This window comes from Uranotaenia lowii, chromosome 2 (assembly GCF_029784155.1).
Source record: "Uranotaenia lowii strain MFRU-FL chromosome 2, ASM2978415v1, whole genome shotgun sequence".
Taxonomy (NCBI): Eukaryota; Metazoa; Arthropoda; class Insecta; order Diptera; family Culicidae; genus Uranotaenia; species Uranotaenia lowii.
The window spans coordinates 339,878,101-339,904,556 of record NC_073692.1 but is presented as its reverse complement, the minus strand read 5'-3'; the positions used below and the strand labels follow the sequence as shown (position 1 = coordinate 339,904,556).

At 36.8% G+C, this 26,456-nt stretch overlaps 1 protein-coding gene across 5 annotated transcripts in view; it reads right to left on the bottom strand.

Annotated features, from left to right (window-relative positions):
• The window catches only part of LOC129746496 (uncharacterized), a 154,578-nt gene that overhangs the window by 56,096 nt on the left and 72,026 nt on the right, over positions 1 to 26,456 (bottom strand). The gene's annotated exons all lie outside the window — the stretch shown is intronic.

The window sequence follows — 26,456 nt, the reverse complement described above, 5'->3', positions numbered from 1 at the left end:
TAAAAAAATGTAAGAAAGTGAATTTGATTTTTTTTTAAATTATTGTACTTCAGTGTAAATAAAAACTTAAAACCCAAATTTTTTATTTAAATTCTATCTCGTCACCATCTTAAAAGGTACCGACGATTGTCATCTTAAATCGTCATCCGAATGCGACTTTTCTCACCCGCGTTGACTCCTAGAATAGGGTAAGAACTCACAAAGTTCATCCAAAGTGACGTTCCTCACCTAAAGCAACTCCTGGAATCGAGTGACTAGGATGACTCGACTATCGTCACCACACGCGCGGCGCAGAATAAGGGCCATTTTCGGTGATCACCAGTGAGCCGAGATAGAAAAAGTCCTAGACTGTCTCCAGCTCGTCGCCGTCGATCGTAACTTTTTTTAGTTATATAAATTTACATATTTTTCCGCCTCACGAATAACTAGATGAATATAATTCCTAAAATTTAAACGTTCTTCAAAGTTCTTTAAATTTTCGATTTCTCATACATATTTTAAACATTACATTTTTTTTTAATTCGAACAGTTCAATCGAAAAAGTGTTGAAAAAATCATAAAAAAACATAGTTTTGTGCCAGATGTAGATTGAGATATGAAGAATCTATTGGTTAACTTTACTCAAAATTTATGAATATGGCACTTACATCCCTCTAATACTGAGGTCCTCAGTAGTCAGACGTTGAAATGAGAAAAAAAAATCAGAACTGAAAGCATCATAATCCTTTTCCGAAAACGGTCGTGGCCCTGTGCATTCACAAAAAAATATTCCAATGGCACGTGCCACTGAAGGTTTTTAGGGAGCAGCTATTTAATCTTGACCAGTCAAATCCAAGCCCATTTAAGACTTAATGCAACCGTTCTCTTGCCCAAATAATTTCCCCCTTCTTTTGGACCTGTCATCAGCAGCAGTCTCGTTCCTTCGTTCTCGTTCCAAAAGTTGGCGCTCCCGAGAGTCACTTGACTCGACGAAGTTTAATCGGCTTCTGGTCCGTAAAGATCTATTATTTCCGAATGGCATTTAGTAGTTGCAGAAGTGAGTACGCAATGTCACTGCGTTTGCCATGGAACGGAACCATTTGATTGAATCTTTAGAATCGGTTCGAATTAAACCACACCGACCCAAGGCTATTTTCGCAGATGGAATTGCTGCTAAATACTTCACCCAATTTGACTGGCAGCTTCAACTGAACTTAATACCTACAATGAGTAGAAGTGACCCGAACCCAGACTGTGCTGGCTCCTTTCTCTATGAATTTGGGTTGACGGCTAAGACGCTACCGATTAGAACAGTGAGAACGGGGATCGGTTTGATTGGCTGCAGACGACTTTGACAATGACCGAGTGAGAATTATGCTATTTGATTTGCTCTTAAGATAGGTACGGCGGCAACGTGATTAGCAAACAAGATGCCATTCACTGGCTGAGACCGAAACGTTTGGCGATAGGTGATTAATTTTGGCAATTGCTTATTCCACCTTCAATGGCACACAATCGCTCAATAGTTTAGTTTAGAGCGGATCCAACACGTCATGTGAGTCATATGACAATGACATCGTTGATCCAGATCAAAACAGTTGCAACTTTATAGGAATATGCTAGAATGTGGTCAACACTTTCAAGCAACTGCGTGTGAAGGATGAGAAATCTGGACGACTCAGCCTGTGACTCTTCTCGGAATCATCAAACGTTCCCCATGAGCGGTTTTGTTTCGCTCGATTTGTTTATATTCGCCTTAAACATCCGGAGTGATTGCATACAGATATTAACCACCGGAAATGGGTCTCTCGCAGGCATAATCATTTCCTTGGATCATGGACGTTGCTTGAGAATATTCATCTTTTAAGTCACATTTTGAGCTGTAAGACGGTTCAAATTAATTTAAGGAATGGGAGGTGTATCCATTTGAACATCACCAGTGTTTTAGTAAACACTAGCGAATTTTCATTATATTTTCGATGAAAATTTACCAATTGCACTCAAACGACCGAGGAAGAAAACGAAACGCTTCAGAACACTCTTCGTGTTGGTCCTCCCGATCCAACGTAATTACATAAAGTGAACCTTCACTCACACACTCTTCATGTTGGTCCTTCCGATCCAACGTGAATTCCAAAGTGAACCTTCAGAACACCCTTCAGGTTAGTCCTTCCAACCTAACGTAAATTCATGAAGTGAACCTTCAAAACACTCTTCATGTTGGTCCTTCCGATCCAACGTGAATTCTTCAAGTGAACCTTCAGAACACCTTTCATGTTGGTTCTCTCGATCCAAAGAACATTCCAAGGTGAACCTTCATAACACTCTTCATGTTGGTCCTCTCGATCCAACGTAATTAGATACAATGATCCTTCAGAACACTCTTGATATTGGTCCTCCTGATCCATCGTACATTCTTCAAGTTAACCTTCAGAACACTCTTCATGTTGGTCCTCCCGAGCCAACGTAATTTCTTGAAGTGAACCCTCAGAATACCCTTCATGTTGATCCTCTCGATCCAACGTAAATTCTTAAATTGAACCTTCAGAACACTCTTCAGGTTGGTCCAACGAAAATTCTAAAAGTGAAACTTTAGAATATTCTTCAGGTTGGTCCTCCCGACCCAAAGTAAATACATGAAGTGAACATTCAGAACACTCTTCATGTCCGTCCTCTCGATTCAATGTAAATTCTTAAAGTGAACATTCAAAACACCCTTCATGTTGGTCCTCTCGATCCAACGTAATTAGATACAATGATCATTAAGAACACTCTTCATGTTGGTCCTTCCGAACCCTACAAAATTCTTCAAGTGAAACTTCAAAACACTCTTCATGTCAGTCCTCCCGATCCAACTTTCATTGTTAAAGTGAACCTTCAGAATACCCTTCATATTGGTCCTCCCGATCCAACGTATATACCAAAGTGAACCTTCAGAACACTCTTCATGTTAGCCCTCTCGATCCAACTTATATTTTGAAGGTGAACCTTCAGAACACCTTTCACGTTGGTCCTTCCATCCTAACGTAAATTCATGAAGTGAATCTTCAAAACACTCTTCTTGTTGGTACACCCGATCCAACGTGAATTTTCATCCTTCAGAACAACCTTCATGTTGGTCCTCTCGATCCAATGTACATTCCAAAGTTAACCTTCAGAACATTCTTCATGTTGGTCCTCCCGAACCCTAGTAATTTCTTGAAGTGAACCTTCAGAACACCTTTCATGTTGGTCCTTCCAATCCAACGTAAATTCCAAAGTGAACCTTCAGAACACTCTTCATGTTGGTCCTCCCGATCAAACGTAAGTTCTTCAAGTAAACCTTCAGAACACTCTTCATGTTGGTCCTCCAGATTCAACGTAATTTCTTGAAGTGAACCTTCAGAACACCCTTCATGTTGGTCCTCTCGATCCAACATAAATTCTTTTAGTGAACCTTCAGAACACTCTTCAGGTTGGTCCTCCCAATCCAACGTACATTTCAAACCGAACATTCAGAACATTGTCCATGTTGGTCTTCCTGATCCAACGTAAATTCTAAAAGTGAAACTTCAGAATACTCTTCATGTTGGTCCTCCCGACCCAACGTAAATTCTTAAAGTGAACCATCAGAACACCCTTAATGTTAGTCCTTCCGATCCAACGTGAATTCCAAAGTGAATCTTCAGAACACTCTCCATGTTGGTCCTCCCGATCCAACGTAAATTCTTCAAATAAACCTTCAGAACCCTCTTCATGTTGGTCCTCCGGATTCAACGTAATTACTTGAAGGGACCCTTCAGAACACCCTTGATGTTGGTCCTCTCGATCCAACTTAAATTCTTTTAGTGAACCTTAAGAACACTCTTCAGGTTGGTCTTCCCGATCCAACGTACAATTCAAACCGAACATTTAGAACATTGTTCATGTTGGTCTTCCTGATCCAACGTAAATTCTAAAAGTGAACCTTCAGAACACTCTTCATGTTGGTCCTTCTTATTCAACGTAAACTCCAAAGTGAACCATCAGAACACTCTTCATGTTGGTCCTCTTGATCCAACGTAATAATATACAATGATCCTTCAGAACACTCTTCATGTTGGTCCTCCCGAACCCTAGTAAATTCTTAAAGTGAACCTTCAAAACACTCTTCATGTTGATCTTCCCAATCCAACGTAAATTCTTAAAGTGAACCTTCAGAACACCCTTTATGTTGGTCCTCCCGACCCAACGTAAATTCCAAAGTGAACCTTCAGAACACTCTTCATGTTAGTCCTCTCGATCCAACTTATATTCTTAAATTGAACCTTTAGAACACCCTTCACGTTGGTCTTTCCATCTTAACGTAAATTCATGAAGTGAATCTTTAGAACACTCTTCTTGTTGGTCCTCCCGATTCCACGAGATTTTTTCATCCTTCCGAACAACCTTCATGTTGGTCCTCTCGAACCAATGTACATTCCAAAGTGTACCTTCAGAACATTCTTCATGTTGGTCCTCCCGAACCCTAGTAAATTCTTGAAGTGAACCTTCAAAACACTCTTCATGTTGGTCTTCCCGATCCAACGTAAATTCTTAAAGTGAACCTTCAGAACACCCTTTATGTTAGTCCTTCCGATCCAACGTAAATTCCAAAGTGAACCTTCAGAACACTCTTCATGTTGGTACTCCCGATCCAATGTAAATTCTTCAAGTAAACCTTCAGAATACTCTTCAGGTTGGTCCTCCCGATCCAACGTACATCCCAAACCAACTATTCAGGACATTGTTAATGTTGGTCCTCCTGATCCAATGTAAATTCTAAAAGTGAAACTTCAGAATACTCTTCATGTTGGTCCTCCCGATCCAACGTAATTACATCAAGTGAACCACCAGAGCACTCTTCATGTTCTTCCTCTCGAATCAACTCAAATTCTTTATGTGAACCTTCAAAACGCACTTCCTGTTGGTCCTCTCGATCCAACGTAATTAGATAAAATGATCCTTCAGAACACTCTTTATGTTGGCCCTCCCGATCCAAAGTAAATTCTTAAAGTGATCCTTCAAAACACCCTTCATTTTGGTCCTCCCGATCCTAATTTCATTTTTAAAGTGAACCTTCAGAACACCCTTCATGTTGGTCCTCCCGATCCAACGTATATTCCAAAGTGAACCTTCAGAACACTCATCATGTTGTACCTTTCGATCCAACGTAAATTCTTAAAATGAATCTTAAAAACACCCTTCAAGTTGTCCTCCCGATCCATCGTTAATTCCAAAATGAACCTTCCAAATACTCTTCATGTTGGTCTTCTTGATCCAACGTTAATTTATAAAGTGAACCTTCAGAACACTCTTCATGTCGGTCCTCCTGATCCAACGAAAATTCCAAAATAAACCTTCGAAACACTATTCATGTTGGTCCTCCCGATTAAAAGTAAATTCCAGAGTGAACCTTCAGAACACCCTTCGTGTTTGTCCTCCCGATCCAACGTAAATTCCATAGTGAACCTTAAAGTGAACCTTTGGAACACCCTGCGTGTTGTTCCTCCCGATCCAACGTGAATATATAAAGTGAACCTTCAAACTTCTCTTCATATTGGTCCTCCCAATCCAACCTAAATTCCAAAGTTAACCTTTAGAACACTCTTCATATAGGTCTTCCAAGTTCAACGTAATTTTCTCTATTGAACCTTCAGAAAATTCTTCCTGTGGTCTTCTCGATCCAACGTAAATTCTTAAAATGAACTTTTAGAACACTCTTCCAATTTGCATTTTTTTATGAAACATTATTATGATGATTTTTTCACAAAGTTGAATCTAGAATAACTTTTCTGATTGAATCATTTTTTGCAGTTTCTAAGACCAAATTCAATAATCTTTGCGGTTTGCCGAGACTTGATCGATTTGCTGCTCGATTGCTTCTTTTCTATATTATACATCAGAATGGTAACACTAGTTATCTGATAACTTATTAAAAAAAACCTGCCCGGCTTCGGAATCGAGCCTCGACCTTCGTGGTGACAATGGAAAGCACTACAACAAGGCCATGCCTAGATGTTGCTCTAACCAGAACTAAAACTTGAAGTGATGATATTATTTCTTAGTATTCCTGCTGGCGCACCTTCTCAACCAGAAAGCCAGCCAGCCAGGAAGAAAGCACCTCAATGCACTTTTTGTGACTTAGTAAATCCAGTTAACAGTACTTTTGTGCCATTTTTGTAATTTGAGTCCCTTACAACGTACATATATATGAAGCACTTTTGCAGCTTTCAAGTTCATCATTGAGTACATTGTATACTGGTTAGAAAATATGTAACTTTCAAAGCCTTCTTTTAAGTGAATGAATATGTTACTTTTGGTTGCTTAGGATTTTTGTCAAGACAATCTCGGTTATCGAACGTTTTTCATAGTTGGTCACACCCTTCGTTCTCAACAGCATCCGATTAACGAGTGAGTACTGTATTTGAAATTATCTTATTCTGCCATTTTTTTCAAATTATCTGAATGACATATTTTCATTTCAAATTAAATCTTTCTACCAGCTGATGTTCAAACAAAACAAATGATGTATGCCATCTTGAAAAACCTTGTATCCTAATCAAAAAAAATCCTACACACACCAAACATCGAATGCGTTTTATTGTTCCTAGCACGTGCTTCCAAGCGCGAAAAAAAACCCGCCCATCCATCCATCCATCCATTCAGCGGATCGCGCCACTATAATCCACAGCTCGTTGACATTAAACTGTGCTAATTTGCATAAACAAGCCGCATCGCGCGGTTTCTTTCCATACATACATACATAAATATGTGTGGTGTAGCCAAGTTAATAACATTGTTGGCGAAAACATATGATTCGATTCACACCATTCTCACCACAGCACAGTCATCAGTGCTGGCTGATGGAAATGCTTACGCACGTTTCATGTTTCCTCTCAACATGATAAATCGCAAGTAGCAGTTAACGTAGAAGAGCTCAACATGTGGAAGTTGCCTTCCCGAAACAGTCAAAACAAACCGCAATTGCGACGACGACGCGTCGCGGGCACTCATTCTCTCGCCCGGGCAAGACGCGTCTTTTCGCCTGAACGAATCCGTTAAAACATTGCCGCCCCAACAAACTCTGAGCTGAAGCCATGTCTCCCCAATCTCTCATATAGGCTCCCTTGCTGACGATCATTAACTATATAGGAGGCTGAGCCGGGAATGTTTGATTTAAAATGTTGATGCTTCTAGGTCGCTAGGTTAGCGGTTAAGGTGCGATTATGCTAATTTCATGCGATGGGAGCCTTTTAGGGGATGCACAGCTGAGCCTCAAATGCGTATCGCCGTATGCGTATCCGATGATTTGCACGCCAAACAAAGCGAAACGATATCGAAATCATGATGCCATTGGACGCGGAATAAATCGAAACTATACAAAATGTTCAAGCCCATCGTAACACCCACAGATGATTGTTTTATTGAAGTCAACATAAGACATGTCTTGAAAATTCATTACTAAGTGGAAACGCACAAGATAAATCATGCATGATAACTTAAACAACAACAAAATAACTTTTCTGTGATTTTCATACTATTGGATAATTCATCCCAAAAAAATGTAGTGAGAATCGAACTCACTGCAACATCTCATCTCGGCCTACCAATCCAATCTTACTCAGTGCCCAATCTGAGTCGGTTAGCAATCGATTGTTTATCGTCATAGGCTTTCTGCCACCGCTGGTGGTGTTTTACCGTAGGTTGGAATCGAAGTTTTTTTTTCTAAACCCGGTTTACATAGAGCTCGCTACATCATTCGACAATATCCTTGCAGGCTGATCCTACTGGCCATCCTGCTTTGCCTTGTGATAGGATATGGGATACGTTTTATTTGTTTTCTTTCAGACATATGCAATGCAGTTGCGCTGGGAGAACAATGCCAGTTATTAGAAAGCTTGTTAATGCCGGTAAGGTTTAGAATCTTTTAATTAGAGGTGAAATTCCAAGAAAGTTCATTATTGGAGTAGAGTCTGATTTGTGGGTGTACAAATTATGTTACCAACAGAAACGAAACGGAAACACACAACTGGCACCAATGAAGAAAAAACTGTTTTTTAGACTTTTTAAACCTCATTCAGAATCACTCTTATCGAATCTATGTAGAAGTGTTTTTTTGTTTCGATTAGAGTCGTCGAACATCTTTGTGCCATTCGCGACTATATATCAAAGATGCAGTTGACAGACAGTTATTTAAAAACTTATCCAGTACAACGGTTTTCGATGTAATCTTGGTCTAGAACTCATGGTTATCTGCAGCACAATGATGTACGCACTTGCTATCAACATTTACAAATCCCTGTTTCTTTTGTCACTTAGGAATATCAACTCAAAATATTCAGATGAACTGTAGTATTTTTGATACACTATAGAGGAAGCAGGCGAGAGTAAAAAATCTGAAATAACCGATGAAATTCTTTAGAAGGGGCTTAAAATCTATATTTTTACCATCTGGATGATGCGTAAAAACACTGAAAACAATGTTTTGGAATAATATAATGGTTTATGACTACATAGATCATTGATTCGATATGACGACAGATTTAATTACTTTGTATTCAGCATATAATTTTGGCTCATTTTCATTACACACGCACCAAGCGCCGAGGAGGCCTAGTGGATAGGCTATCGCCAGTTTGGTTTTGGTATGCCAGGCTTACAGGGTTCGATTCCCAATATCGGCAAGAAAACTTTTGGGTTCGAATCCCATAAGTTGCCGATGGTAACATGTGTTTCATTGTACAAATAATTATATGTTATCAATATTTCAGAGGGAATGCATCTGGGGTACATCTGAAGAGACTATTGCAAGCAGCACGGGTAGACGGCGGCGATTGTAGGTTTCTGAGGGTTGGATGCCTTCCTTCGACGAACCATCGGACCGTGGAAGCCCTAGAAGAAATTCGAAGGCCAAGCCACACAGCCATAGGCAGCACCTTGCTACCGATGGGTAGCATACATACAAAACGACAAATGATTTCAAATAAAAAAACACACTGGGGAAAATTGGAATGGTCCATTTTGCAACAATCATTTTTTAGTTTTTCCGATTCGGTCAAAATCATCGGCATAAAAATTACACTTTTTGAAACAAATAGGCAGTTAGATACCTAAGAATTTACGAAGGAATAACCTTAAGTCTATCCAACCAACTTAGATCATAAATGAAATATCTTTCACAATTTTGTCAATTTTTTACAGCAAGAAGTAGTCAGTATCGTAGGTTGATTTTCTTGTTCACATTGTTCACATTCTCCCCAGACATATTCCCATTCATCACTTAATAACTTCAGCAAAAAATTTCCTTAATGAATTTTATAAATTGGTACAAAAACTGTCAGCTGGCTCAGTTCCACAGAGGAAACAAAAATGATGTTTATGTTTCAGTACAAAATATTCAATTCTCCTATACAAACCTAAAAGATCAAATTTACTCATGTAAACGTTACTAAAAAATTCAAGAAAAAATCATGGATGAGTTTTGGACCAAGACGAAGCTTTTAAGAACCCAGGGTTTGAGAAATTCAAAAATGTCCCCAAATCGACTCAGTCTAGTGAACAGGCTTTAACTCTGTGAATAGTTTTTTTTTAATAATCAGTATTTAAATTTGTAGGTTTACTTACAAATTTCGGTTAAGATAGTAGGTTATCTACACAGAAAAAAATGTAATCCTACTTTACAAGTGATTTTACGTTTCCGCATCATTTTTGAAAAAATTGTGAAAAAGAGTATAGCATTTTGGCAATTGCAAAAATATTTACATGAAAATGCATGCGAAATTTGCATGCATTCAATGGGAATGCATGTTCTAGGACATTTACCTACATGAAACTGCATGTCCTCCAAGTTGTCAAAACACTTAGTTGTTTTGATTTTGTATCAGCCCAATTCCAGTGGGAATTGGATTCGGTTTTCAGCAAGGTAAGTTCCGAAATAAAATCTATCCAACTGTATGTAAATCGACGTTGTTGAATAGCTGTAACCATTCGTCACCATTTTTCGGCATCGCTAACTGAAAAATTAGCGCCACTAATTAAATCGCTAACTCATGCAAAGTTAGCGATCGCTAATTAAAACCACTAATTGTACTGAAAAAGTTATCGCTTCAACCTTGAAGCGCTTATCGCTAACTGTTACCTAACAGTATTGTACACCGAAAAATCATGTATATATTTTTTTATTTCTTGTTGGATTTACAGTACACATTTTACTATTCCTGTTTAGTGCATTTATAAGCATTAGGGCAACTGAAGCCTTGGTCCAAACAGCCAGTTTAGACCAAATTCGTTGATACATTTTTTGTGTAAATTAGACCCAAATCAGACCACGGATAAAGTTGCTCATATAAGCATTTGGATTAGTCTATAGACAGTTGTTAACTTTAGAAGTCAGATTTTTAGGTTTTAGGTGACACTTTACCATTTTGTGACACGAATGTCGAGGCTCAAGATAATGATTTAACAAATGAGTACGTAAAAAACACTTCCACACTTTACATAACAAAATTTAAAAAAAAATAACTAAAACTTCTAACAACATCACAAAATATCAATTATTTCTAAGAGCAAGTTCACTGGTGTTGGAGAAAAGTGGAAGAAATTTTGACACTCACTGCACATTTTGAAAATTTCCCCATGCAAAATCTGTGGACTTCTAGTGTTTTTACAACACGTGTTGTATTTTCGCATGCTGTGATGCAAAAATAGCAATATTTCTATCACATACGGCTGAAATAGAAACTGTGTTGTTAAAAAATACAACGCCCCAAGATCTTGAAAACATTTTTGCATGGTAAAATTTTGAAAATGTCAAAATTTCTTCCACTTTTTCCCAACACCAGTGAACTTGCTCTAACATGGATAATGGTTGTATCTCAGTTTCTTTGACTCAAATACTTTACAATCATAGTAAATATTGTATATGCAACTCAAAATCTTTAACCAGTTTTCTTAAAGCTACATTCCTGAAATGCAAAATTCTTATGCTAGGAGCCAAACGTGAATCGTTTTATTATTTCCATTCGAATTTGAAACAAAGGCCAAATTAATTATTTGTAGCTTTTGCCAATTCATTCTACGACAACAAATACTTCAATCAGTAATAATTCGTGAGTTTGAAACAAATATATAGAGTTAGCGGTCTTCAATTACCGGAACCAAAAAATAGCGAAACTTTGTAATTTGCTAGCTCGATCAAAATTTAGCGGCAAAATCAAACCCCTTACATAAACTTAGCGGACTTATTATCGATTAGCGGATTAGCGCTTTTGTGCCGAACACTGTTCGTCACTAATTTTTCACACCGATTGATTTTTTTTTTCAGAAACCATAAGAGCCAAAAGCAGCGGAAAATGTAGCCATGGAGTGGTTTGAGTTTTATAATCTGCAGTCCAATTCCCGCAGGAAGTTCGAACACTAATGGACAGGTGTAAATTTCAAACATAAAATTTGATAATAAAGTTAGAATTCCTGGTCTCACTTGTGTTTCGGAACTTATTTCGAACATTGCAATCCAAAAGGAATCTTGATTTGATGTAACAAAATCTAAACTTACAATAAACAAAGCAGGTTGATGCCATTTGGAATTTTACATGAAATATGCAGTATCATCACATGTTAAAAGTCGATTCCCTTCTACCCATGTACTTGCATGTAATGCTACGTGGATTTTTCTAACTGTGTAATTGTAGAATAACGAATGGGAGGATAACAAATTGTAGATATTTGATAATTAGAATGACAACGATTTTAGCAAACCAATGAACTTATATTAGTCCCGCACAAGTCGGAAATAACCCGCTTTTTTGTTGAATGTCCCGCCGCCGTCCCGCTTTTTCTTCAAAATGTTTCTTTTGTTTTTCATGAAAAACATTTATAAAATTCACTGACATACACTTGAAGAAATAAAACTTTATCATCAATTTAAATTCATTGTTCCAACACAAAAAAAAACTTTCGAATACGTCTTTTTTCTCAAAATAAGCAAAACTACACGAAAAATATTTCAAATATTTCTCAAAGTAATCACCAATTTTTCAGAGTTGAACATAAACAATACTGAAAAGCCCTAAAGTTAAAATAAGATGATTCAGTTAAGCGTTCTTGGAGCGTGTTCAACCAACGTAATGTAAATAACTTTGATGTGGAGAAAATATTGTTTAAGTTGCTTCAAAATGATTATAGAATCTTATTTTTCGAAAGTATCTTAGTTTAATTGCCTTGTACACATCACCTATTTCGACTCAATTGTCCAAAACATACAATGTTGGAAATTACCTTGATTTTTTTAATTTCCAAAACAAATTTGAAATATAAATATTTGTTACTGCACAAAGGTTTTTTACACGGTATTTAATCCGCCCGTTTGCATGATACAGGATACATGTTTTTTCTATCGTCTGGCGTCAAATCGCTAATCGCTAACTAGTCCGCTAATTTTTGTTGATAAATTTATTTTCTCACGGAATTTCTGGTGGAGTAACAAATCCACTAGAAGAAGTTATTCAAGCAAGAATGATGACAAATGTTATTTTCCACAAAGTGATGGAGTTTTTTTAGCTGTAAGTTCTCCAAAAATTAAGTTAAAAAAATATATACACACAAATGTAGCGGACTAACTAGCAAATAGCGTTTCAATGACGGCCTCTGCATGTAGAACTTAAAATATTTTTCTCAAATAACGTGTTTATTTGCAAGAACCCTGGGAAATAACCGTTTAAATAGAAGTCATGCAAGAAAAACTGTGCAAAATCAATCCGCATTAAAAAAAAAACCTTAGTGTTCCTTCTATGAATAGCTTTAGCTGAGGCAGGGGCGGTCCTAGAGCTGGCTCTTGGGGGGGGTGATTTTCCAAATTTTCAAAAATCAGTCAATAACGTAAATATATTGCGAAAAATGTCATTTGAAGAGTGCGAGTGGGTAGTAGGGAGGGGAAGGGGGGAGGGGCTGTGTATAGTGACTGTATATTCAAATGAGACTTTTATATTTGCTGAGCACCAAACCCACGATGGACACGTGGGTGGGGGGTTTCGAATTTAATTTTTTTTTTTGGCATTCTAACAATACCCAAAAAAAGGACAATAAATAAGCAAATTTGTAAAACCATATTTAAACCCATAATCATCACACAAACTCTAAAAAAAAGATACTGATTCGAATCAAAATAAATCAGAATCAAAATTTTAAATCAATCTTATGTTCGGTTAGTAATTAATAAATCATTCGAAATGTTGATTTTTATTTTTAATAAAAAAAAATTAAAGCAAGTATTTTCAAAACATCAGAAAGCCAGAATTTTAAGCTTTGGACATAACAATCACTGCACAGAAGGAAAAAAGATCAAATACAACACCAAATTTGATAAGAAATTAAACTCAAATTCTTACAAAAAATCAGATCAGGTGAGAATAATTGATAATAATGTAAATTATCAAGCATATTAATTTACATTTCTTTTCTTCAATTTCAATTGTAGTTTTGTTTGAAAAATTCCTCTGTAATGTCATCCATTTGAAATACTTTTCAATCACAACTTGAAATGTGAATTCTCGATGAGGAAAATATATCCATTTTGAACTTCAGAGAACTTTTTCGAAATAAGCAGATGATTAATTTAAAAATGAAAATAATTAACTCTATCAAGTTATCAAGTTATTAAGTTATCAAAGATAAAATCCTCAATTGATATTCAAATTCTACCAGTAATCATTATAAAAGGCAAGAAAAGTTAATTTTAGATTGTGTTATAACTTTATGTATTTAAAATACAACAACAATTCATCACCATTGACAAAGTACAATTTGGGAAATGGAAGAGTTCTTGAATGATCAAACACGAAACTGATCCCTTTTATTTATTTATTTATTTATTTATTAATTTGTTTATTTTTTTATCCATAAAGAATGATTTGATGACATGTGATTAAAATGCTTCTTTTAAAATTCTTCTCTCTCATTTTCAATATCCATTCATTTCTTCCTTTCTATTTGACAAGAATTTTCATAATGTTGAAATGGTCTTAGTTGTGTTCATTCAATTTTCATCGATTAGGTCGATACATAAAATTAACAAACAAAATCACGGTAATTAACTCTTCATAAATTTAAATATAATATGAAGATGAAAAAGATTTGTTTTTAACATTTGAAATGATTTTTCCTAATAAAAACGTCTTACCAAAATAATGCAAGAGATAGCATTTTGGTGTCTATGTTTTACAGATTGATTTAGTAGACTTTGGTGCGCTGAACTCGAATCTTCAACTAGATTTTGTTTATCACCTCTCGTTTTGGTAATATGGAGTTTATATGGAGTTTTAAAAAGAATCAGTTTTGAGTGAAATCAATCATTGAAAACTGATGAACTTAGTTGAAGATAACATAAAAAAACTGATTCTGAACTTGTTTATTATACTTTATTCAATTAAGGAATACTACTTTCATGATGATGAATGATCTTAAAAAAATCTACAGTGTTTAAAAGCTCTGAAAGAAAAAAAAATTCTTACATTGCTAAAGAAAGTTTAGAAAAAAAACAAATATTTTATTTCATTTAAAAATTTTGCTGAAGTCTGAAAAACGATTTGATTTCTGCTTTGAGAAATATCTTAAATTGTATGTTGTCATTATTTTTATAATCATTCGTTAAAAGTCTATTATTTAACAAAATAGGGAACAGTAAATAAACAGAAAACTTCAATAAAAAAAATTTCACAGAAGTCAAAATTACTTGCGTTCTTGCGGAAAGAAATGTGATATGAACCATTATTTCGAATTTTAATTGTAATGTTTTAAAGTTTTGTCAGAAAAGTGCAGAATTTTCTTCAATAATTTTTAACCTATTTGAAAATAATTAAGGGCACCAACATAAATCGAAATTAACTCCTTAATTATTTGCATCTAAATAAGTGTTAATTCCGTGGCCATGTGAATTTATAAAGAAATTCGAATGTGCAACATAAAAAAATATTTCATATCAGCATAAAATTTGTAATGATCCAAACAATTTTTTTATCTCAGTGATTAATCATCAAAGTTATGGATAAATTTGATTAGATATACTTCTTTAAAAAAAAAAACAATATTTCACGATCACGATGCACACTGCTTCTCCTCTCCCCTCCAAATTTCGTTTAAATTAATAAGAGGTTTATATTTAAAAAAAATTGAAATTCTAGAAGTTTGACAAACTATCTCTACATACTTATTTTGATATCCTTGTAAACAGCTTATTCATACTTTTATAAAACAATGCGAATCATTCACTGCGAACAATTGTTGACAAAAAGGTAATTTTCGTCATTTGTTTATTGAGCAGTTTAAAAATTATCAATTGAAGAACTCTTTAAAGAATCTACCTGTCGTGATTTTACGAATCTCAATTCAGAGATTCACCTTAACACGTCTGTCGCTCGCAAGAATAGATCAATGACTGACTTTGTTTTGTTTGTTTGTCAAGTGCTGCCAAAATAGCAAATGTTCTCATAGAAATTTATTTTATTTTATTCATCTACAGTGTTGCCGAATACAACTCTTATTTTATATTATTCCTAATTAAATTTGATTTATTTTCTGTATATTCTTCATCTCATCCCTACATTCCTTCTCACCTCTATTCTTAATTAAAACTTTTCACACATCAACATTTTTTTTTTCTTTAGTGCAAAATTTTATTTACCAAATATCCTCAATTTTTATTCCATATTCCACATCTTTATTCTCCATCCTACAAATTTTATTTAATTTCTGCTTATCCTTCATCACATTTCTACATTCCTTCTCAACTCTATTCTCAATAGAAACTTTTGTTTTTTTTTTAAATAAAAAATTTTATATCCCAAATATCCCTCATCTCAATTCTACATTCCATTCTCTGCAAAAGCTTTTCAAATCTTTTTTTTTTTGGCATATTCTTCATTTCATCCGAATATATTCTTCACAAAAGCCTTCCCAATTTGTGCTTTCTCTGTCGCTCTGCTTTTATTTACCAGAGCCGGAACAATCCGCAAAAAAAAACATTCTTAGCAAGAGCTTTCTCAAACTGTGCTTTCCTTGTTACTCTGTCTCTGTTTACAAGAGCCGGAATAATTCGATAGTATTCTAAGAAACAGCCTGCCCAACCAGAAGGCTTATTCAAAACAAACAATCAGCAGCAGCAGCCTTAAATATCTGTGCTTCTAACGGCAACTCCGTCTTATTTCCACCGGAAGACCAAATCAAAACAATCAGCAGCAGCAGCCTTAAATATCTGCGCTTTTCAGTGGCAACTCCGTCTTATTTCCACCGGAAGGCCAAATCAAAACAATCAGTAGCAGCAGCCTTAAATATCTGCGCTTTTCAGGGGCAATTCCGTCTTATTTCCACCGGAAGGCCAGATCAAAACAATCAGCAGCAGCAGCCTTAAATATCTGCGCTTCTAACGGCAATTTCGTCTTATTTCCATTGGAAAGCAGCCTTAAATATCTGCGCTTTTCAGGGGCAATTCCTTCTTATTTCCACCGGAAGGCCAAATCAAAACAATCAGCAGCAGCAGCCTTAAATATCTGCGCTTTTCAGGGGCAATTCCGCCTTATTTCCACCGGAAGGCCAAATCAAAACAATCAGTAGCAGCAGCCTTAAATATCTGCGCTTTTCAGGGGCAATTCCGTCTTATTTCCACCGGAAGGCCAGATCAAAACAATCAGCAGCAGCAGCCTTAAATATCTGCGCTTTTCAGGGGCAATTCCGCCTTATTTCCACCGGAAGGCCAAATCAAAACAATCAGTAGCAGCAGCCTTAAATATCTGCGCTTTTCAGGGGCAATTCCGTCTTATTTCCACCGGAAGGCCAAATCAAAACAATCAGTAGCAGCAGCCTTAAATATCTGCGCTTTTCAGGGGCAATTCCGTCTTATTTCCACCGGAAGGCCAGATCAAAACAATCAGCAGCAGCAGCCTTAAATATCTGCGCTTTTCAGGGGCAATTCCGCCTTATTTCCACCGGAAGGCCAAATCAAAACATCAGTAGCAGCAGCCTTAAATATCTGCGCTTTTCAAGGGCAATTCCGTCTTATTTCCACCGGAAGGCCAAATCAAAACAATCAGTAGCAGCAGCCTTAAATATCTGCGCTTTTCAGGGGCAATTCCGTCTTATTTTCACCGGAAGGCCAGATCAAAACAATCAGCAGCAGCAGCCTTAAATATCTGCGCTATTTGTGCTTATTCTACCAACCACGCCATTGTCGTGATTTTACGAATCTCAATTCAGAGATTCACCTTAACACGTCTGTCGCTCGCAAAAATAGATCAATGACTGACTTTGTTTTGTTTGTTTGTCAAGTGCTGCCAAAATAGCAAATGTTCTCATAGAAATTTATTTTATTTTATTCATCTACAGTGTTGCCGAATACAACTCTTATTTTATATTATTCCTAATTAAATTTGATTTATTTTCTGTATATTCTTCATCTCATCCCTACATTCCTTCTCACCTCTATTCTTAATTAAAACTTTTCACACATCAACATTTTTTTTTTCTTTAGTGCAAAATTTTATTTACCAAATATCCTCAATTTTTATTCCATATTCCACATCTTTATTCTCCATCCTACAAATTTTATTTAATTTCTGCTTATCCTTCATCACATTTCTACATTCCTTCTCAACTCTATTCTCAATAGAAACTTTTGTTTTTTTTTTAAATAAAAAATTTTATATCCCAAATATCCCTCATCTCAATTCTACATTCCATTCTCTGCAAAAGCTTTTCAAATCTTTTTTTTTTTGGCATATTCTTCATTTCATCCGAATATATTCTTCACAAAAGCCTTCCCAATTTGTGCTTTCTCTGTCGCTCTGCTTTTATTTACCAGAGCCGGAACAATCCGCAAAAAAAAACATTCTTAGCAAGAGCTTTCTCAAACTGTGCTTTCCTTGTTACTCTGTCTCTGTTTACAAGAGCCGGAATAATTCGATAGTATTCTAAGAAACAGCCTGCCCAACCAGAAGGCTTATTCAAAACAAACAATCAGCAGCAGCAGCCTTAAATATCTGTGCTTCTAACGGCAACTCCGTCTTATTTCCACCGGAAGACCAAATCAAAACAATCAGCAGCAGCAGCCTTAAATATCTGCGCTTTTCAGTGGCAACTCCGTCTTATTTCCACCGGAAGGCCAAATCAAAACAATCAGTAGCAGCAGCCTTAAATATCTGCGCTTTTCAGGGGCAATTCCGTCTTATTTCCACCGGAAGGCCAGATCAAAACAATCAGCAGCAGCAGCCTTAAATATCTGCGCTTCTAACGGCAATTTCGTCTTATTTCCATTGGAAAGCAGCCTTAAATATCTGCGCTTTTCAGGGGCAATTCCTTCTTATTTCCACCGGAAGGCCAAATCAAAACAATCAGCAGCAGCAGCCTTAAATATCTGCGCTTTTCAGGGGCAATTCCGCCTTATTTCCACCGGAAGGCCAAATCAAAACAATCAGTAGCAGCAGCCTTAAATATCTGCGCTTTTCAGGGGCAATTCCGTCTTATTTCCACCGGAAGGCCAGATCAAAACAATCAGCAGCAGCAGCCTTAAATATCTGCGCTTTTCAGGGGCAATTCCGCCTTATTTCCACCGGAAGGCCAAATCAAAACAATCAGTAGCAGCAGCCTTAAATATCTGCGCTTTTCAGGGGCAATTCCGTCTTATTTCCACCGGAAGGCCAAATCAAAACAATCAGTAGCAGCAGCCTTAAATATCTGCGCTTTTCAGGGGCAATTCCGTCTTATTTCCACCGGAAGGCCAGATCAAAACAATCAGCAGCAGCAGCCTTAAATATCTGCGCTTTTCAGGGGCAATTCCGCCTTATTTCCACCGGAAGGCCAAATCAAAACATCAGTAGCAGCAGCCTTAAATATCTGCGCTTTTCAAGGGCAATTCCGTCTTATTTCCACCGGAAGGCCAAATCAAAACAATCAGTAGCAGCAGCCTTAAATATCTGCGCTTTTCAGGGGCAATTCCGTCTTATTTTCACCGGAAGGCCAGATCAAAACAATCAGCAGCAGCAGCCTTAAATATCTGCGCTATTTGTGCTTATTCTACCAACCACGCCATTGTCGTGATTTTACGAATCTCAATTCAGAGATTCACCTTAACACGTCTGTCGCTCGCAAGAATAGATCAATGACTGACTTTGTTTTGTTTGTTTGTCAAGTGCTGCCAAAATAGCAAATGTTCTCATAGAAATTTATTTTATTTTATTCATCTACAGTGTTGCCGAATACAACTCTTATTTTATATTATTCCTAATTAAATTTGATTTATTTTCTGTATATTCTTCATCTCATCCCTACATTCCTTCTCACCTCTATTCTTAATTAAAACTTTTCACACATCAACATTTTTTTTTTCTTTAGTGCAAAATTTTATTTACCAAATATCCTCAATTTTTATTCCATATTCCACATCTTTATTCTCCATCCTACAAATTTTATTTAATTTCTGCTTATCCTTCATCACATTTCTACATTCCTTCTCAACTCTATTCTCAATAGAAACTTTTGTTTTTTTTTTAAATAAAAAATTTTATATCCCAAATATCCCTCATCTCAATTCTACATTCCATTCTCTGCAAAAGCTTTTCAAATCTTTTTTTTTTTGGCATATTCTTCATTTCATCCGAATATATTCTTCACAAAAGCCTTCCCAATTTGTGCTTTCTCTGTCGCTCTGCTTTTATTTACCAGAGCCGGAACAATCCGCAAAAAAAAACATTCTTAGCAAGAGCTTTCTCAAACTGTGCTTTCCTTGTTACTCTGTCTCTGTTTACAAGAGCCGGAATAATTCGATAGTATTCTAAGAAACAGCCTGCCCAACCAGAAGGCTTATTCAAAACAAACAATCAGCAGCAGCAGCCTTAAATATCTGTGCTTCTAACGGCAACTCCGTCTTATTTCCACCGGAAGACCAAATCAAAACAATCAGCAGCAGCAGCCTTAAATATCTGCGCTTTTCAGTGGCAACTCCGTCTTATTTCCACCGGAAGGCCAAATCAAAACAATCAGTAGCAGCAGCCTTAAATATCTGCGCTTTTCAGGGGCAATTCCGTCTTATTTCCACCGGAAGGCCAGATCAAAACAATCAGCAGCAGCAGCCTTAAATATCTGCGCTTCTAACGGCAATTTCGTCTTATTTCCATTGGAAAGCAGCCTTAAATATCTGCGCTTTTCAAGGGCAATTCCGTCTTATTTCCACCGGAAGGCCAAATCAAAACAATCAGTAGCAGCAGCCTTAAATATCTGCGCTTTTCAGGGGCAATTCCGTCTTATTTTCACCGGAAGGCCAGATCAAAACAATCAGCAGCAGCAGCCTTAAATATCTGCGCTATTTGTGCTTATTCTACCAACCACGCCATTGTCGTGATTTTACGAATCTCAATTCAGAGATTCACCTTAACACGTCTGTCGCTCGCAAGAATAGATCAATGACTGACTTTGTTTTGTTTGTTTGTCAAGTGCTGCCAAAATAGCAAATGTTCTCATAGAAATTTATTTTATTTTATTCATCTACAGTGTTGCCGAATACAACTCTTATTTTATATTATTCCTAATTAAATTTGATTTATTTTCTGTATATTCTTCATCTCATCCCTACACTACCGATATAAATGTTATTTAACAAATGAAAAATTACACACATGTGAAAAAATTCTCAAGTTATCTACTATATTTTTATATCACCGCAAAACTCTCACCAAAATTTTGTGATTCTCGTTTTTCAACAATACCTTTGGAAATCCAAACATTTATTTGAGAATGTGTTAATGATTGCTATGAAATTAAAACTGAATGTTTTATTATTTTTCTGAAGTATATTGCTGAATCGTGATTCGGAAAGGTAATTAATATAAACTGTTGTTTGCATTCTTCAATTTCTAAATAAAAATTTAATTCTGAAACAAAATAATTAAAATCAAATTCTTAGGTATGCAGCTTTCGGAACTTTATTTTTATTTGTTTTCTTTTTAATTTCAAGCTCTCATAGATTTTAAAATTTATTGGAACTGAATCGAAAGATATAGTTACAAATTTGAAACGAATGATTTTTTTTAAAAAGTGAAAAATTGTATTTTTGCTTCATGCATTCAACATTTTCAAATATCATGAAATTTAAAATGAAAAAAAAAATTAATACAGGGTTCACTTCTTATAACTGATAATATTTTCCAATGAAAAGTCCTTTTTCCGAGAAAATAGTGGAGTTATGACGGGATATTATTATCACTGGTTTTATCTCATCTGAGAAAAATTAATATTGGAGAGTGGGAAATCATGGGCCACTTTTTTTCGTTTTTCCATAACTTCTTTATTATAAAAGATAAAATGAAAATAAAAAATGGTATGGTTTTCTACATTCTCGAGGTATTTTTTTTAAATTTTTAGTAAGTTATTTTCCCCAAATTCTGGCTGTTTGAAAAAAAGCAATATTTTTTGGATTTTGAAAAATGGTGGGGAATCGTGGGCCACCAAATATAAATATGCCAGTTGGTTTGAGATTTTTATCTCAACACACATATGTGGCCCACGTTTCCCCATGGCCCACGATACCCCACTCTTCCCTACATATATATTAATACATTTGACCGATTTTTTTTTCAATTTTAGGAATAATAAATTAATAAATTCTTTTATTTAACAATCACCCCCACGGAGTGGAAAATTTTGAAAACTCCGAAGAACACCCACTAGGAAATGTTCGAACTTTTCATAGAAATTCCAGCGTTTGCGAGTATTTTGTAACGGTTTTTTGCCGCTTGGGGGGGGGGTGATCACCCCGATCACACCCCCCCCCCATAGGACCGCGCCTGAGCTGAGGGTATACGTTTAAGTGAGCAATATAATTAAGCTTTATTTAAGAGTTTCTTAAATGTCCGCTTTTTTCGGCGGTGTCCCGCTTTTTTGTCGTGAATGTCCCGCTTTTTTCTGAAAGTATCTGGCAAGCCTAACTTATGCTGTATTCGTTTTCGTTCAGTTGTGCACCGGTGCACTTGGCTGGCTTGGTAGGCGAACAACTGGCTGTCAAAATGCTTACACCCTAGCTGTAGGCACCCTGATTTTCCGAACAATAAACGTGGCGATCCGCTCAGATGGAGAACAGAAGTGCAAGAGTGTCATTTGTTTTTCATAGCATACCGTTCCGAAACTTCAGATGCATTCGACAGTTGTTTTCCTAAGCTGTTTATGTGTCCTGAAATCGTTCTGAAATTTTCAGCTGTTGAAAACACAGGACGAAATCTTCCCGGAGAAAAGATTAAGTGTATACTTTATATCTTGAGCGTAATTCAGATTTGTGAAGAATTCAACAGTATTTTTATGCTCCAAAAATTTAAGTAAATAGATATTAAAAACGCAAAAAAATTACTAGGTTTTATTTACATTATTCAAACAATTACATCTGTTGAAGTTATTGTAGTTTTAAGGCTTAAACTATTTGGTTAGAAGTAAACAAAGTTAAAATCCAACACCCTCCCAACAATCGAAGCGAAGTGATTAATGGCATCTTAAAAACTTAAAAAAAAAAACATCGTACATATATACGATCTTTAAGAATATGTATACGGTTTTAACAAAAATCGAATAGCCTCTTTTGTAGATAAATACATTGTGTTATAACAGCAAATATAAATCGAATTCCCAACAGAAATTGGGAAACAATTATCACAAAATTCTCAAAGCGATAAAATAGGTGGAATTTTTTGGGCGTTTTGACTTATTCCACAACAATATTAAGATATACGAAAGGTTCTTAAATCGTGATTTAAAAATCTAAGCACAGATTATAAAACACGTTTCTAATGGTTATTTATGTTTATTACTTCAGTTTTATTGTAAAAATCTTCATTAAAATATTATTTGTATATTTTTTAACATTGCTGGGACAACAAATACGAAATACAAATATGCGGGAAAGTCGGGTAAGACGGACACAGCGGGTAAAACGGACACTTTCAATATTTCGAGAATTACAATGTTTAGCACAAATCAAATGATGGGAATATGTTCGCCTAAGTGTATCAACACTTTCGAGAACCTTTGTTTATATATAGCAAGCAAGCTCCCATCATAGTAAACAAAACAAACCAAAACTTTGAGGATCCATTATATGATGTAATTTTCTCTCCTCATTAAATAGTTCATAACTCGAAAAATTTTCGAAAGTTTCAACCGTTTTCAAAGGTAGAGTGTTTATTAGGCTTCTTTCTAACCGTCTGGAGGAAAATCAGGGAATTTCCGTCAAAAGGCTTGAATAGCAAACGTTTTGAAAAAAAAAGTTGCTAAGGCGGGTAAGACGGACACCTCAAGGTCGGGTAAAACGGACACATAAGTTTCTCCAGGTATTTTAAATTCTTCATCGGTTTGATCCTCCATATGCCTTCAAAAGACCTTGGCGAGAGCAATTGTCGGTCGAAAAGCACTCACCGTCTCAAACAGGCCATAAAAACTGTAAAAATAGGATCTCCGGTGAAAAAAGCGCCTATAAAATATGGAATTCCGCAACCACACTGATTCGCTTCTGGACTTCGACCAGTTGGTTCCATTTTGGTTTGAAAACGTTTTCAAATACTTAACTCACAAAAATATCTACTTTTACAGCAATTTTCGCGGAAAAATGTACATTTTCTGAGCAGTGTCCGTTTTACCCGACCATTTATGAAAAGTGTGATTTGAAGGCATGTTTTAGATAGCGATAAAAACTGTCTTGATGGATGAAATTAACTTATTCCAATGGTTAATACGATAGCAAACAACCTAAACTGCCCATCTGCAAGCAAACTGCGATGAAAAAAGCAATATCTGATTTTCTATTGCGATTCTACCTTAGGGTGTCCGTCTTACCCGACTTTCCCCTACTTGAGTTTTGTTGTAAATGAGTTCCAATAACCCGGTTAACAAAAATGTAACAAATAAAGATAGTTTCCTAGTATTATTGTAAAAATAATGTGTTTTCTCAAAGAAAAACTGAAATAAAATGTTTTGTGTGCTTTATTTATTTATTATTATATTTTATATGCCGCCTACAAAGTGTTGTCCCGAATCCTACTCCGCCGCCTCACGCCACAAGCAAACAGATTCGTGGGAAGTCATCAGGCCGGCTTCATGGAGGGACGGTCTACGACGGACCAGATATTCACATTACGGCAAATCCTCCAAAAATGCCGTGAACACCAAGTCCCTACGCATCATCTATTCATCGACTTCAAAGCCGCATACGACACGATCGACCGTAACGAGCTATGGAAAATCATGGACGAGAACGGCTTTTCCGGGAAGCTTATCAGACTGATCAAGGCGACGATGGATGGAACGCAGTGCTGTGTGCGGATTTCGGGTGAATTGTCGAGTTCATTCGAATCGCGCAGGGGGCTTCGACAAGGTGATGGTCTATCCTGCATGATGTTCAACGTGGCGCTAGAAGGTGTTATTCGACGAGCGGTGGGCGAAATGCGGGGCACGATTTTCAACAGATCCAGTCAACTTATCTGCTTTGCCGATGACATTGATATAGTCGGCAGATCATCTGCGGCGGTGGAGGAGATCTACCGCAAACTGAAACGCGAAGCAGGAAGGATTGGGTTGATGATTAATACGTCCAAGACGAAGTACATGCTGGCCTGCGGATCCGAGACCGACCGAACCCGCTTGTCCAGTAATAACAAGGTCACGATCGACGGCGACGAGCTGGAGATAGTCGAAGACTTTGTCTATCTCGGCTCACTGGTGACTGCAGACAATGACACCAGCCGTGAGATCCGGAGGCGAATTATCAGCGGAAGTCGTGCCTACTATGGACTCCACAAGCAACTGCGGTCGAGAAGACTTTGCCCTCGCACGAAGTGTAACCTGTATATGACGCTTATTAGACCGGTTGTTCTCTACGGGCACGAGACATGGATATTGCTCGAGGAGGACCTGCGTACACTCGGGGTATTCGACCGACGAGTGTTAAGAACCATCTTTGGCGGCGTACAGGAGAACGGAGTGTGGAGGCGAAGGATGAACCACGAGCTCGCGCGACTCTACGGCGAACCCAGTATCCAGAAGGTGGTGAAAGCTGGCCGGATACGCTGGGCGGGACATGTTGCGAGAATGCCGGACGACTGTCCTGCAAAACAGGTGTTCGCTACGAATCCGGTAGGAACAAGACGAGCGGGGGCGCAACGAGCGAGGTGGTTAGACCAAGTGGAGCGTGATCTGGCGAACGTGGGGTGCCCGAGAAATTGGAGAACGGTTGCCATGGACCGAGTGAATTTTAGGAATTATGTTCGTCAAGTTATGTCGTGAGACGGAATACTATGTAAATAAAAAAAAAGTGTGCTTTATTTATTTGTTTAGATGATGCTTATTGATTTTGATAAAACTGTTCAACTAAACTCTTCATTAGTTGCACTGAATATTCGATATGTAAATTGAAACATTTTGTGCATTATCAAGAGTTTAAGTTTCTTCAGAATATCAGTTCAAAATGATTACAGATCTTCAAGGCTTTAAAATTCTATTTTTTTCTAGAATTTGTTTTCTTTGCATTCCACACGGACCATGATTCAATAAATTACTAAATATTAATATTATAACAATTCCTTCATTAATTCCATGGTATTTATAAATAAAATAATAATCACGGCAATTAACATTGAAAATCGTTCCCAAACAGCATAGTTAAAACGGCTTCAGATAAATTTCCTCATCCGACAGCTTAACGATCTATCAAACTTAGTTTAGTCCCATTAAAATCGCTAAAACGGAAAAGGTTTCAATCGTACTGATGCTCTGTGTGACTTGGGTTATTTATCTTTGGTTGGCCCAGCCAGACCCAGGGAGACGAAATTGGCGGACTGTTTTGTTAAAAGAACGGTCCCGGAACAATACATACGAGATGAATTGATTGATGAAAGATGGATGACGATGATGATGATGGTGGTGATGCGACATTAGAAATATGTTGGAAATCAATGGCAGCAACAGTTCGATTCTGTTACCTATCGGGATCGTTCTTTTGTCAGCTTATTGTTGTTGCAAAAAGCAATGACACGCATTCAAACGTTCGTTGTACCTAACTAATTCTGTACCTACATAGAATTACGTTCAATTGAAGGCACTGACTGGAATTTGTTGTGGCACCGAGAGACATTCTCCAATTGTTGCTCATTGCCAAACGCCAGAGGCCAACATTCGCTGGAGGGTTCAATTAAAAATCGAGCTAACTTCGAAATCGCTTGTGATTAATTGTGCTACAAAATGGAATTGAAATATTTTTAGGCAGCGACAAAAAAAAACGACAACACTTCCGTGCGTTTTTTTTTTTCTTCTTCTGTGGACTCACTCACTGTGGCGGTTCCTTATTTTCTTTAATCAACGAGCCCCCCTTTGGAAATGCCAAATCTGTTGGATAAACACTTCAGATTGCGTATTGGTAGTAGAAGAGACGTTTGCCTTGGAGAACCTAGCCAACTTGGAGA